Source organism: Phyllobates terribilis, unplaced genomic scaffold (assembly GCF_046119375.1).
Source record: "Phyllobates terribilis strain yellow unplaced genomic scaffold, ASM4611937v1 Scaffold_5__5_contigs__length_657084704, whole genome shotgun sequence".
Taxonomy (NCBI): domain Eukaryota; kingdom Metazoa; phylum Chordata; class Amphibia; order Anura; family Dendrobatidae; genus Phyllobates; species Phyllobates terribilis.
Genome location: NW_027362765.1, coordinates 62,592,066 through 62,605,417, shown reverse-complemented (window position 1 = coordinate 62,605,417; position 13,352 = coordinate 62,592,066). Strand labels below are relative to the sequence as shown.

The 13,352-nt window shown below is 45.2% G+C and overlaps 2 protein-coding genes across 2 annotated transcripts in view; one reads left to right on the top strand and one right to left on the bottom strand.

Annotated features, from left to right (window-relative positions):
- LOC141271986 (uncharacterized) overlaps positions 1 to 13,352 on the bottom strand; it is a 1,184,418-nt gene that overhangs the window by 542,140 nt on the left and 628,926 nt on the right. The gene's annotated exons all lie outside the window — the stretch shown is intronic.
- Positions 5,388 to 13,352, top strand: part of LOC141271975 (uncharacterized) — a 121,588-nt gene continuing 113,623 nt past the window's right edge. The window contains exon 1 of the mRNA XM_073682230.1: positions 5,388 to 5,469. The gene's annotated coding sequence lies outside the window, so the exon portion shown is untranslated. The remainder of the gene's footprint in view (positions 5,470 to 13,352) is intronic.

Sequence of the window (13,352 nt, the reverse complement as noted above, 5' to 3'; positions counted from 1 at the left end):
TTATGCTTCCTCACAATTTGGTTTCTCAAGTCCTCAGACAGTTCTTTGGTCTTCTTTCATTTCTCCATGTTCAATGTGGTACACACAAGGACACAGGACAGAGGTTGAGTCAACTTTAATCCATGTTAACTGGCTGCAAGTGTGATTTAGTTATTGCCAACACCTGTTAGGTGCCACAGGTAAGTTACAGGTGCTGTTAATTACACGAATTAGAGAAGCATCACATGATTTTTCAAACGGTACCAATACTTTTGTCCACCCCCTTTTTTTGGTTTGGTGTGGAATTGTATCCAATTTGGCTTTAGGACAATTATTTTTGTGTTTTTTCATTGAAGACAAATTAAATGAAGATAATAATACCAAAGAATTTGTGATTGCAATCATTTTCAGGAAGAAACTGAGTATTATCTGACAGAATTGCAGGGGTGCCAATACTTTTGGCCACCACTGTATATCACCAGTGACTCTGTCACAATAGCCATAAGTTTCTTACTTCAGCATGATATAAAGAAACTAGCTTATTGAACTCGTTCTACGCCAGGGTAGCAAGCATTTTTATTGGTACATTTCCGGCACCATTTTTTTTAAGACACTGTGTCTGCAAATTTGCATATACAGCGTCTTCAATAAAATGGTGCCAGAGATCGGGGTATGCGCACGTGCTCAACATCAGCATAGCAGTGCGCACGTGCCGGCCATAGAAATAATAGTGATGGGCGGTGCATGCGCACTGTTTCGTTGACGTTATAGTATATTACTTCAATAAAATGGCACTGGAGTCAGCATCTCCGGCACCATTTCATTGAAGACACTGCGCTGACTCTGGCGTCATTTTATTGAAGTATTGTACTACAAAATTAAAGGGAACAATTTATGCCAGGATAGTGGAGCATATAATAGGATGGGGGACCAGGATGGGGGTCATATAATAGGATGAGGGAGCATATAATAGGTTGGGGGACCATATAATCGGATGGGGGACCAGAACGAGGGAGCATATAATAGGATGGGAGACCAGGATGAGCGGCATAGAATAGGATGGGAACCAGTCTGAGGGAGCATATAATAGGATGGGAGACCAGGATGGTGGGCATATAATAGGATGGGGAACCAGTCTGGGGGAGCATATACCTGGCTGGGGGGCATATACAAGGATAGGGGACCATATACCAGGACTAGCTATTGAACCCGTTCTATGTCTGGGTGGCGAGCATTTTTATTGGTATATTTTTCTGCTATATTAAAGGAAAGCTGTCACCAGAAATAACAATGTTAACCTGCAGATATGCGATTAATCTGCAGTTTGGCGTCTGCACTTAGCCAAATGGAGAAAGGGAGAAAATTAACTTTATTCTCCCCGTCAGGATTCGGTTTCTGTCATGGGGGTGGCGCTGGTTCTGTCAATGAGAATTCTGAGAATACAGAATGACCACCGTAACCGCACCACCAGTCCTGACTGACACTGGCTCTACATTGAAGCTGGCTGTCAGTCAGGGCCGGGGTCGCGTTACAGCGGCCACTCTATATTCTTAGAGCAATGACTGAACCGATGCCGCCCCCATGACTGAAACGGAATGCTGCCAAGGAGAATAAAGTAAATTTTCTCCCCGCAGCATTGAGCTAAGTGCAGGCGCTGAGCAGGATAATAACGCTGTTAACCTGCAGATTAACAGTTTATCTGCAGGTTAACACTGTAATTTCTGGTGACAGGTTCCCTTTAACATAGCACAAACATACAAAAATGTATCAATAAAAATGCTCGCCGACTGGGCATAGAACTGGTTCAATAGCTAGTCCTGGTATATGGTCCCCTATCCTTGTATATGCCCCCCAGCCTGGTATATGCTCCCCCAGACTGGTTCCCCATCCTATTATATGGCCCCCATCCTGGTCTCCCATCCTATTATATGCTCCCTCATCTTGTTCCCCCATCCTATTATATGCTCCCCCATCCTGGTCTCCCATCCTATTATATGCTCCTCCATCCTATTATATGCTCCCCCCATCCTGGTCCCCCATCCTATTATATGCTCCCCTATCCTGGTATATCCCCACCAGCCTGATTCCACATTCTATTATATGCTTCCCCAGCCTGGCCCCCATCCTATTATATGCTCCCCCATACTGGTCCCCATCCTTGTTCCATACAAACAAAAAAAAACCTGAGAATTTGTCTTCAATAAAATGGTGCTGGAGATCGCACTATGCGCAGGTGCTGCCTTCGGCGTCACACTCCTCCAGCCTGGCTGGAGATTGAAGTATGTCCTTAAGGAGCCGGAGATCGCAGCAAGCAGTCAGTGCCTATGCATACCACGATCTCCGGCACCACACTCCTCCCCCCAGCCTTGTCCTCCTCTATTAAGGATGGACTCAGAATGTTCTCAGATCGAGGCTCAATAGGGTTACTCGCGGTCAGCAGCAGGCAGGAGCGTGAGAATTTCAGTGCCTGCAGCTGACCGGGAGTGAACTATGAAGTCCTGTTCTGAGAACTTTCTCACAACGAGACTCCATAGGACTCGATGGGCGTCGTGGGACATTTCACTGTTGAATTACCATTGGAACTTCCAAGATTTATGTTTAATTAATAAATGGGTAAACAAGGGAGTGGGGGAGTCTTTATTCAAATAAAGTATCTTTTTAAGCACTCACTTACTGGGTAATTAACAGGGGGTGTCTGATAGATGCCGCCCCATGAATAACCTCTGGGCTTGATGTCAGCGAATGTTACACAGCTGACATCAACCCCAAAATATTACCCTGCTTGCCTACACACCAGGGCTAGCGGGAAGAGCAGGTCAAAGAGCTAGAATTGGTGCATCCAAGGGATGCATCATTTTTGGGGTGGCTGAGGGCTGGGGTCATTAGTCTGGAGAGGGCCAAATATCCATGGACCTTACCATCCTGAGAATACCAGCCTCCAGCTGTCTGCATTACCTTGGCTGGTTATTAAAAATAGGGGGGACCCCACGTTGTTTTTTTCATTTATTACTAATAAATAAATAAATGAAAATACTAATAAATGAAAAAAATGACATGGGATCCACCCTATTTTAATAACCAGCCAAGGGAAAGCAGACAGCTGTGAGCCGACCTTATTATTCTGGGAAGGGGCCACTATCCATGGACCTTCCCAACCTATTAATATCAGCCCCCAGCTGCATGCTTTGCCTTTGCTGGTTATTTAAAAAAATGAAGTAGGGTCGCCCCCACTTTAATAACCAGCTGAGGCAAAGCAGACAGCTGGGGGATGATATTAATAGGCTAGGAAGGTCCATGGATATTGGCCCCTTCCCAGCGTAATAAGACCAGCCCTCACCCGCCCCAGAAATGGCACATCAATTAGATGTGCCAATTTTGGCGCTTCGCTTCGGCTCTTAACGATTACCCTGGTGTGGTAGCAATCAGGTGAATGGGATTGTGAGTTTGATGTCAGCTGTGTAATGTCCGCTGACATCAAGCCCACGGGTCAGTAATGGAGAGGAGTCTATAAGACACCCCCATTACTAACCCAGTAAGTCAAACGAGAAGGAAAAACACCAAAAAAAATCTTTATTTGAAAAAAGAACTCCCCAAACAATTTCCCTCTTTCCCCCATTTATTAAACAAAAATAAAATAATCCACAGGGTCCACCGTAATCCATTAATCCATAATATGGAGCTCGGAGAACGCAGCTACATAGACTGGAGCAGCAGCCATTGCCAGGTCTCACTCTGCGCTCCGCAAGACTCGGCTACTGTGAACTGAGGTGACGTCAGTAAGGCAATCTCAGTTCACAGCAGCCTGTTCCGAGAGCCGCGCGAGTGTCGGACTCGCCGTCGCTAATCTAATGGATGCGCCATTTCTGGGGCGGCTCAGGGCTGGTGATATTAGTCTGGGAAGGGGGCAATAAACATGGAGCTTCCCTGCCTATTAATATCAGCCCGCAGCTTTCTACCTAGCCTTTGCTGGTTATTAAAAATAGGGGGGACCCCACGTCTTTTTTTGGTGGGGGGTTCCCCCCCTTTTTAATAATCAGTCAAAGCTAAATAGACAGCTGTGTGGTGATATTAATAGCATGTGAAGCTCCATGTTTCTTGCCGCCTTCTCAGACTATTAAGACCAGCTCTCAGCTATCTGCTTTCACTCAGCCTGTTAATAAAAATAAGGGGAACCCCACGCCATTTTTTTCTTTTATTAGCTAAATACATATACAGTAAGCTACACATGTGCTGCACTAATTATATATCTCAATGACATCTTTCCATTTATCTATTCTATTCGGACGGTTCACGCTATGAATTTACTGCACTCGCCTGATAACGTGTCAGTGCGATTTTTCTCTCACACCTATTGACATGCATTGGTGAGTCTCGGCCGTTTTATGTGGCCGTACACAGCATGCTGTGATTTTTTTTTTACCTCACCCCAATTCCAGGTGAGGAAAAACTCGCAGATGAACACTGTCTAAATGAATAACATTGTTCAGAGAGCAATGCGATTTTTTTTCTCACATTACACTCTCCGATTTTATGTGCAGATGTGAGCGAACCCTTAGGCCACGGCCCCACTATCAGTATTTGGTCAGTATTTTTTTTCAGGAGTGGGAGCCAAAACCAGGTGAGGAACAATCAGAGAAAAGGTATAATAGAAACAAGTCACCAATTCTGCATTTATGACCCACTCCTGGTTTTGTCTCCCACTCCTGAGAAAAAATACTGACCGAATACTGACCAAATACTGATAGTGGGGCCGTGGTCTTATATAGAAGATCTCCACTGAGAGGATCCGATATTGTAGGGACCTGAATGGGGAGAAGATGACGATGTAACATCATAAAGATCCCATGTAAGAAATCTCCAGAGCTGTTACCGGCTTCACATGATCACTACATCCAGTCATGGCCCCGTCCTGCCCCCGGTATAACACACAATCACATTATAGTCACATACAGAGATTTATCACAGAATATCTCCAATCCAGCACCAAAAACACAGAACAAATCTAATAGGAAAATATCTTAAACACCTAATTATGTCTATGGAAAGCAGCAACAGAAAACACATTAATATTCTCAGTGCTGAGGAGGTTAATGGTGCCTGTGTCCGGTAATAAGGAATCTCCATGGTATATACCAAATTCTAGTGTCCTAAGGCAGGGTTCCCCAGCTCCAGTCCTCAAGGACCACCAACAGGTCATGTTTTCAGGACTTCCTTAGTATTGCACAGCTGATAATTCCATCACCTCAGCAATACTAAGGAAATCCTGAAAACATGACCTGTTGGTGGGCCTTGAGGACTGGAGCTGGGGAACACTGGGCTAAAGGCTCTGTGATGACGTCATCTGAACACTCTTGTAGGAGGAGCCATTATAGAGTCTGCAAAGTGTGATAAGAATCATGTGACCCCCTGACTCCTCCCCTCCTGTGACCTCATCACAGGTCCTGTGCGCACAGAACAGCCATATATGTGGTGGAGGCTCTGCAGGTGGAGGTATGTGGAGTTCCCCCATTACTATTAACCCCCTCAGTGTCGAGTGATTTTAGGTTTCGTTCCGTCACCAAACACCTTTCTAGAGTGTAAAGCACAGGCGATAATGCTGCAATAAGACCTAATACTTTTAGGTCAGTTTCTTATAGTCCTGGTTTTGTACTTAAAAGTATGAACCGTGAAGCTCTGACCAGACAAAGGGCCCCTGACTGACAATAAACTGCCTCATATGTCAGGAGAACCGCAGCCGGGCCGAGGCTGTGTCTCAGTCAGTGACCTCAGATATAATGGAGGAGGCTCTATCTGTCAGTGACCTCAGATATAATGGAGGAGGCTCTATCTCTATTACCTCAGATATAATGGAGGAGGCTCTATCTCTGTCAGTGTCCTCAGATATAATGGAGGAGGCTCTATCTCTGTCAGTGACCTCAGATATAATGGAGGAGGCTCTATCTCTGTCAGTGACCTCAGATATAATGGAGGAGGATCTATCTCTGTCAGTGACCTCAGATATAATGGAGGAGGATCTATCTCTGTCAGTGACCTCAGATATAATGGAGGAGGATCTATCTCTGTCAGTGACCTCAGATATAATGGAGGAGGCTCTATCTCTGTCAGTGACCTCAGATATAATGGAGGAGGCTCTATCTCTGTCAGTGTCCTCAGATATAATGGAGGAAGCTCTATCTCTATTACCTCAGATATAATGGAGGAGGCTCTATCTCTGTTAGTGACCTCAGATATAATGGAGGAGGCTCTATCTCTGTCAGTGACCTCAGATATAATGGAGGAGGCTCTATCTCTGTTAGTGACCTCAGATATAATGGAGGAGGCTCTATCTCTGTTAGTGACCTCAGATATAATGGAGGAGGCTCTATCTCTGTCAGTGACCTCAGATGTAATGGAGGAGGCTCTATCTCTGTCAGTTACCTCAGATATAATGGAGGTGGCTCTATCTCTGTCATTGTACCTCAGATATAATGGAGGAGGCTCTATCTCTGTCAGTGACCTCAGATATAATGGAGGCGGCTCTATCTCAGTCAGTGACCTCAGATATAATGGAGGATGCTCTATCTCTGTCAGTGACCTCAGATATAATGGAGGCGGCTCTATCTCAGTCAGTGACCTCAGATATAATGGAGGAGGCTCTATCTCTGTCAGTGTCCTCAGATATAATGGAGGAGGCTCTATCTCTGTCAGTGTCCTCAGATATAATGGAAGAGGCTCTATCTCTGTCATTGTACCTCAGATATAATGGAGGAGGCTCTATCTCTGTCAGTGACCTCAGATATAATGGAGGAGGCTCTATCTCTGTCAGTGACCTCAGATATAATGGAAGAGGCTCTATCTCTGTCAGTGACCTCAGATATAATGGAGGAGGCTCTATCTCTGTCAGTGACCTCAGATATAATGGAGGAGGCTCTATCTCTGTCAGTGACCTCAGATATAATGGATGAGGCTCTATCTCTGTCAGTGACCTCAGATATAACGGAGGAGGCTCTATCTCTGTCAGTTACCTCAGATATAATGGAGGAGGCTCTATCTCTGTCAGTGACCTCAGATATAATGGAGGAGGCTCTATCTCTGTCAGTTACCTCAGATATAATGGAAGAGGCTCTATCTCTGTCATTGTACCTCAGATATAATGGAGGCGGCTCTATCTCAGTCAGTGACCTCAGATATAATGGAGGCGGCTCTATCTCTGTCAGTGACCTCAGATATAATGGAAGAGGCTCTATCTCTGTCAGTTACCTCAGATATAATGGAAGAGGCTCCATCTCTCAGTGACCTCAGATGTAATGGAGGAGGCTCTATCTCTGTCATTGTACCTCAGATATAATGGAGGCGGCTCTATCTCAGTCAGTGACCTCAGATATAATGGAGGAGGCTCTATCTCTGTCAGTGACCTCAGATATAATGGAGGAGGCTCTATCTCTGTCAGTGACCTGAGATATAATGGAGGAGGCTCTATCTCTGTCAGTGATCTCAGATATAATGGAGGAGGCTCTATCTCTGTCAGTGACCTCAGATATAATGGAGGAGGCTCTATCTCTGTCAGTGACCTGAGATATAATGGAGGAGGCTCTATATCGGTGACCTCAGATATAATGGAGGAGGCTCTATCTCTGTCAGTGACCTCAGATATAATGGAGGAGGCTCTATCTCTGTCAGTGACCTCAGATATAATGGAATGAGGCTCTATCTCTGTCAGTGACCTCAGATATAATGGAGGAGGCTCTATCTCTGTCAGTGACCTCAGATATAATGGAGGAGGCTCTATCTCTGTCAGTGACCTCAGATATAATGGAGGAGGCTCTTTCTCTGTCAGTTACCTCAGATATAATGGAAGAGGCTCTATCTCTGTCATTGACTTCAGATATAATGGAGGAGGCTCTATCTCTGTCAGTGACCTCAGATATAATGGGGGAGGCTCTATCTCTGTCAGTGACCTCAGATATAATGGAGGAGGCTCTATCTCTGTCAGTGACCTCAGATATAATGGAGGAGGCTCTATCTCTGTCAGTGACCTCAGATATAATGGAGGAGGCTCTATCTCTGTCAGTGACCTCAGATATAATGGAGGAGGCTCTATCTCTGTCAGTGACCTCAGATATAATGGAGCAGGCTCTACCTCTGTCAGTGAACTCAGATATAATGGAGGAAACTCTATCTCTGTCAGTGACCTGAGATATAATGGAGGAGGCTCTATCTTTGTCAGTGACCTGAGATATAATGGAGGAGGCTCTATATCGGTGACCTCAGATATAATGGAGGAGGCTCTATCTCTGTCAGTGACCTGAGATATAATGGAGGAGGCTCTATCTCTGTCAGTGACCTCAGATATAATGGAGGAGGCTCTATCTCTGTCAGTGACCTCAGATATAATGGAGGAGGCTCTATCTCTGTCAGTGACCTCAGATATAATGGAGGAGGCTCTATCTCTGTCAGTGACCTCAGATATAATGGAGGAGGCTCTAACTCTGTCAGGACCTCAGATATAATGGAGGAGGCTCTATCTCTGTCAGTGACCTCAGATATAATGGAGGAGGCTCTCTCTCTGTCAGTGACCTCAGATATAATGGAGGAGGCTCTAACTCTGTTAGTGACCTCAGATATAATGGAGGAGGCTCTATCTCAGTCAGTGTCCTCAGATATAATGGAGGAGGCTCTATGTCAGTGACCTCAGATATAATGGAGGAGGCTCTGTATCTGTCAGTGACCTCAGATATAATGGAGGAGGCTCTATCTCTGTCAGTGACCTCAGATATAATGGAGGAGGCTCTATCTATGTCAGTGACCTCAGATATAATGGAGGAGGCTCTGTATCTGTCAGTGACCTCAGATATAATGGAGGAGGCTCTATTTCTGTCAGTGACCTCAGATATAATGGAGGTGGCTCTATCTCTGTCATTGTACCTCAGATATAATGGAGGAGGCTCTATCTCTGTCAGTGACCTCAGATATAATGGAGGAGGTTCTATCTCTTTCAGTTACCTCAGATATAATGGAGGAGGCTCTATCTCTGTCAGTGACCTCAGATGTAATGGAGGAGGCTCTATCTCTGTCAGTTACCTCAGATATAATGGAGGTGGCTCTATCTCTGTCATTGTACCTCAGATATAATGGAGGAGGCTCTATCTCTGTCAGTGACCTCACATATAATGGAGGCGGCTCTATCTCAGTCAGTGACCTCAGATATAATGGAGGATGCTCTATCTCTGTCAGTGACCTCAGATATAATGGAGGCGGCTCTATCTCAGTCAGTGACCTCAGATATAATGGAGGAGGCTCTATCTCTGTCAGTGTCCTCAGATATAATGGAGGAGGCTCTATCTCTGTCAGTGACCTCAGATATAATGGAGGAGGCTCTATCTCTGTCAGTTACCTCAGATATAATGGAAGAGGCTCCATCTCTCAGTGACCTCAGATGTAATGGAGGAGGCTCTATCTCTGTCAGTTACCTCAGATATAATGGAGGTGGCTCTATCTCTGTCATTGTACCTCAGATATAATGGAGGAGGCTCTATCTCTGTCAGTTACCTCAGATATAATGGAAGAGGCTCTATCTCTGTCATTGTACCTCAGATATAATGGAGGCGGCTCTATCTCAGTCAGTGACCTCAGATATAATGGAGGCGGCTCTATCTCTGTCAGTGACCTCAGATATAATGGAGGAGGCTCTATCTCTGTCAGTGACCTCAGATATAATGGAGGAGGCTCTATCTCTGTCAGTTACCTCAGATATAATGGAAGAGGCTCTATCTCTGTCAGTGACCTCAGATATAATGGAGGAGGCTCTATCTCTGTCAGTGACCTCAGATATAATGGAGGAGGCTCTATCTCTGTAATTGACCTCAGATATAATGGAGGAGGCTCTATCTCTGTCAGTGACCTCAGATGTAATGGAGGAGGCTCTATCTCTGTCAGTGACCTCAGATATAATGGAGGCGGCTCTATCTCAGTCAGTGACCTCAGATATAATGGAGGAGGCTCTATCTCTTTCAGTGACCTCAGATATAATGGAGGAGGCTCTATATCGGTGACCTCAGATATAATGGAGGAGGCTCTATCTCTGTCAGTGACCTGAGATATAATGGAGGAGGCTCTATCTCTGTCAGTGATCTCAGATATAATGGAGGAGGCTCTATCTCTGTCAGTGACCTCAGATATAATGGAGGAGGCTCTATCTCTGTCAGTGACCTGAGATATAATGGAGGAGGCTCTATATCGGTGACCTCAGATATAATGGAGGAGGCTCTATCTCTGTCAGTGACCTCAGATATAATGGAGGAGGCTCTATCTCTGTCAGTGACCTCAGATATAATGGAATGAGGCTCTATCTCTGTCAGTGACCTCAGATATAATGGAGGAGGCTCTATCTCTGTCAGTGACCTCAGATATAATGGAGGAGGCTCTATCTCTGTCAGTGACCTCAGATATAATGGAGGAGGCTCTATCTCTGTCAGTGACCTCAGATATAATGGAGGAGGCTCTTTCTCTGTCAGTTACCTCAGATATAATGGAAGAGGCTCTATCTCTGTCATTGACCTCAGATATAATGGAGGAGGCTCTATCTCTGTCAGTGACCTCAGATATAATGGGGGAGGCTCTATCTCTGTCAGTGACCTCAGATATAATGGAGGAGGCTCTATCTCTGTCAGTGACCTCAGATATAATGGAGGAGGCTCTATCTCTGTCAGTGACCTCAGATATAATGGAGGAGGCTCTATCTCTGTCAGTGACCTCAGATATAATGGAGGAGGCTCTATCTCTGTCAGTGACCTCAGATATAATGGAGCAGGCTCTACCTCTGTCAGTGAACTCAGATATAATGGAGGAAACTCTATCTCTGTCAGTGACCTGAGATATAATGGAGGAGGCTCTATCTTTGTCAGTGACCTGAGATATAATGGAGGAGGCTCTATATCGGTGACCTCAGATATAATGGAGGAGGCTCTATCTCTGTCAGTTACCTCAGATATAATGGAAGAGGCTCCATCTCTCAGTGACCTCAGATGTAATGGAGGAGGCTCTATCTCTGTCAGTTACCTCAGATATAATGGAGGAGGCTCTATCTCTGTCAGTTACCTCAGATATAATGGAAGAGGCTCTATCTCTGTCATTGTACCTCAGATATAATGGAGGCGGCTCTATCTCAGTCAGTGACCTCAGATATAATGGAGGCGGCTCTATCTCTGTCAGTGACCTCAGATATAATGGAGGAGGCTCTATCTCTGTCAGTGACCTCAGATATAATGGAGGAGGCTCTATCTCTGTCAGTTACCTCAGATATAATGGAAGAGGCTCTATCTCTGTCAGTGACCTCAGATATAATGGAGGAGGCTCTATCTCTGTCAGTGACCTCAGATATAATGGAGGAGGCTCTATCTCTGTAATTGACCTCAGATATAATGGAGGAGGCTCTATCTCTGTCAGTGACCTCAGATGTAATGGAGGAGGCTCTATCTCTGTCAGTGACCTCAGATATAATGGAGGCGGCTCTATCTCAGTCAGTGACCTCAGATATAATGGAGGAGGCTCTATCTCTTTCAGTGACCTCAGATATAATGGAGGAGGCTCTATATCGGTGACCTCAGATATAATGGAGGAGGCTCTATCTCTGTCAGTGACCTGAGATATAATGGAGGAGGCTCTATCTCTGTCAGTGATCTCAGATATAATGGAGGAGGCTCTATCTCTGTCAGTGACCTCAGATATAATGGAGGAGGCTCTATCTCTGTCAGTGACCTGAGATATAATGGAGGAGGCTCTATATCGGTGACCTCAGATATAATGGAGGAGGCTCTATCTCTGTCAGTGACCTCAGATATAATGGAGGAGGCTCTATCTCTGTCAGTGACCTCAGATATAATGGAATGAGGCTCTATCTCTGTCAGTGACCTCAGATATAATGGAGGAGGCTCTATCTCTGTCAGTGACCTCAGATATAATGGAGGAGGCTCTATCTCTGTCAGTGACCTCAGATATAATGGAGGAGGCTCTATCTCTGTCAGTGACCTCAGATATAATGGAGGAGGCTCTTTCTCTGTCAGTTACCTCAGATATAATGGAAGAGGCTCTATCTCTGTCATTGACCTCAGATATAATGGAGGAGGCTCTATCTCTGTCAGTGACCTCAGATATAATGGGGGAGGCTCTATCTCTGTCAGTGACCTCAGATATAATGGAGGAGGCTCTATCTCTGTCAGTGACCTCAGATATAATGGAGGAGGCTCTATCTCTGTCAGTGACCTCAGATATAATGGAGGAGGCTCTATCTCTGTCAGTGACCTCAGATATAATGGAGGAGGCTCTATCTCTGTCAGTGACCTCAGATATAATGGAGCAGGCTCTACCTCTGTCAGTGAACTCAGATATAATGGAGGAAACTCTATCTCTGTCAGTGACCTGAGATATAATGGAGGAGGCTCTATCTTTGTCAGTGACCTGAGATATAATGGAGGAGGCTCTATATCGGTGACCTCAGATATAATGGAGGAGGCTCTATCTCTGTCAGTGACCTGAGATATAATGGAGGAGGCTCTATCTCTGTCAGTGACCTCAGATATAATGGAGGAGGCTCTATCTCTGTCAGTGACCTCAGATATAATGGAGGAGGCTCTATCTCTGTCAGTGACCTCAGATATAATGGAGGAGGCTCTATCTCTGTCAGTGACCTCAGATATAATGGAGGAGGCTCTAACTCTGTCAGGACCTCAGATATAATGGAGGAGGCTCTATCTCTGTCAGTGACCTCAGATATAATGGAGGAGGCTCTCTCTCTGTCAGTGACCTCAGATATAATGGAGGAGGCTCTATCTCTGTTAGTGACCTCAGATATAATGGAGGAGGCTCTATCTCTGTCAGTGACCTCAGATATAATGGAGGAGGCTCTATCTATGTCAGTGACCTCAGATATAATGGAGGAGGCTCTGTATCTGTCAGTGACCTCAGATATAATGGAGGAGGCTCTATTTCTGTCAGTGACCTCAGATATAATGGAGGTGGCTCTATCTCTGTCATTGTACCTCAGATATAATGGAGGAGGCTCTATCTCTGTCAGTGACCTCAGATATAATGGAGGAGGTTCTATCTCTTTCAGTTACCTCAGATATAATGGAGGAGGCTCTATCTCTGTCAGTGACCTCAGATGTAATGGAGGAGGCTCTATCTCTGTCAGTTACCTCAGATGTAATGGAGGAGGCTCTATCTCTGTCAGTTACCTCAGATATAATGGAGGTGGCTCTATCTCTGTCAGTTACCTCAGATATAATGGAGGTGGCTCTATCTCTGTCATTGTACCTCAGATATAATGGAGGAGGCTCTATCTCTGTCAGTGACCTCACATATAATGGAGGCGGCTCTATCTCAGTCAGTGACCTCAG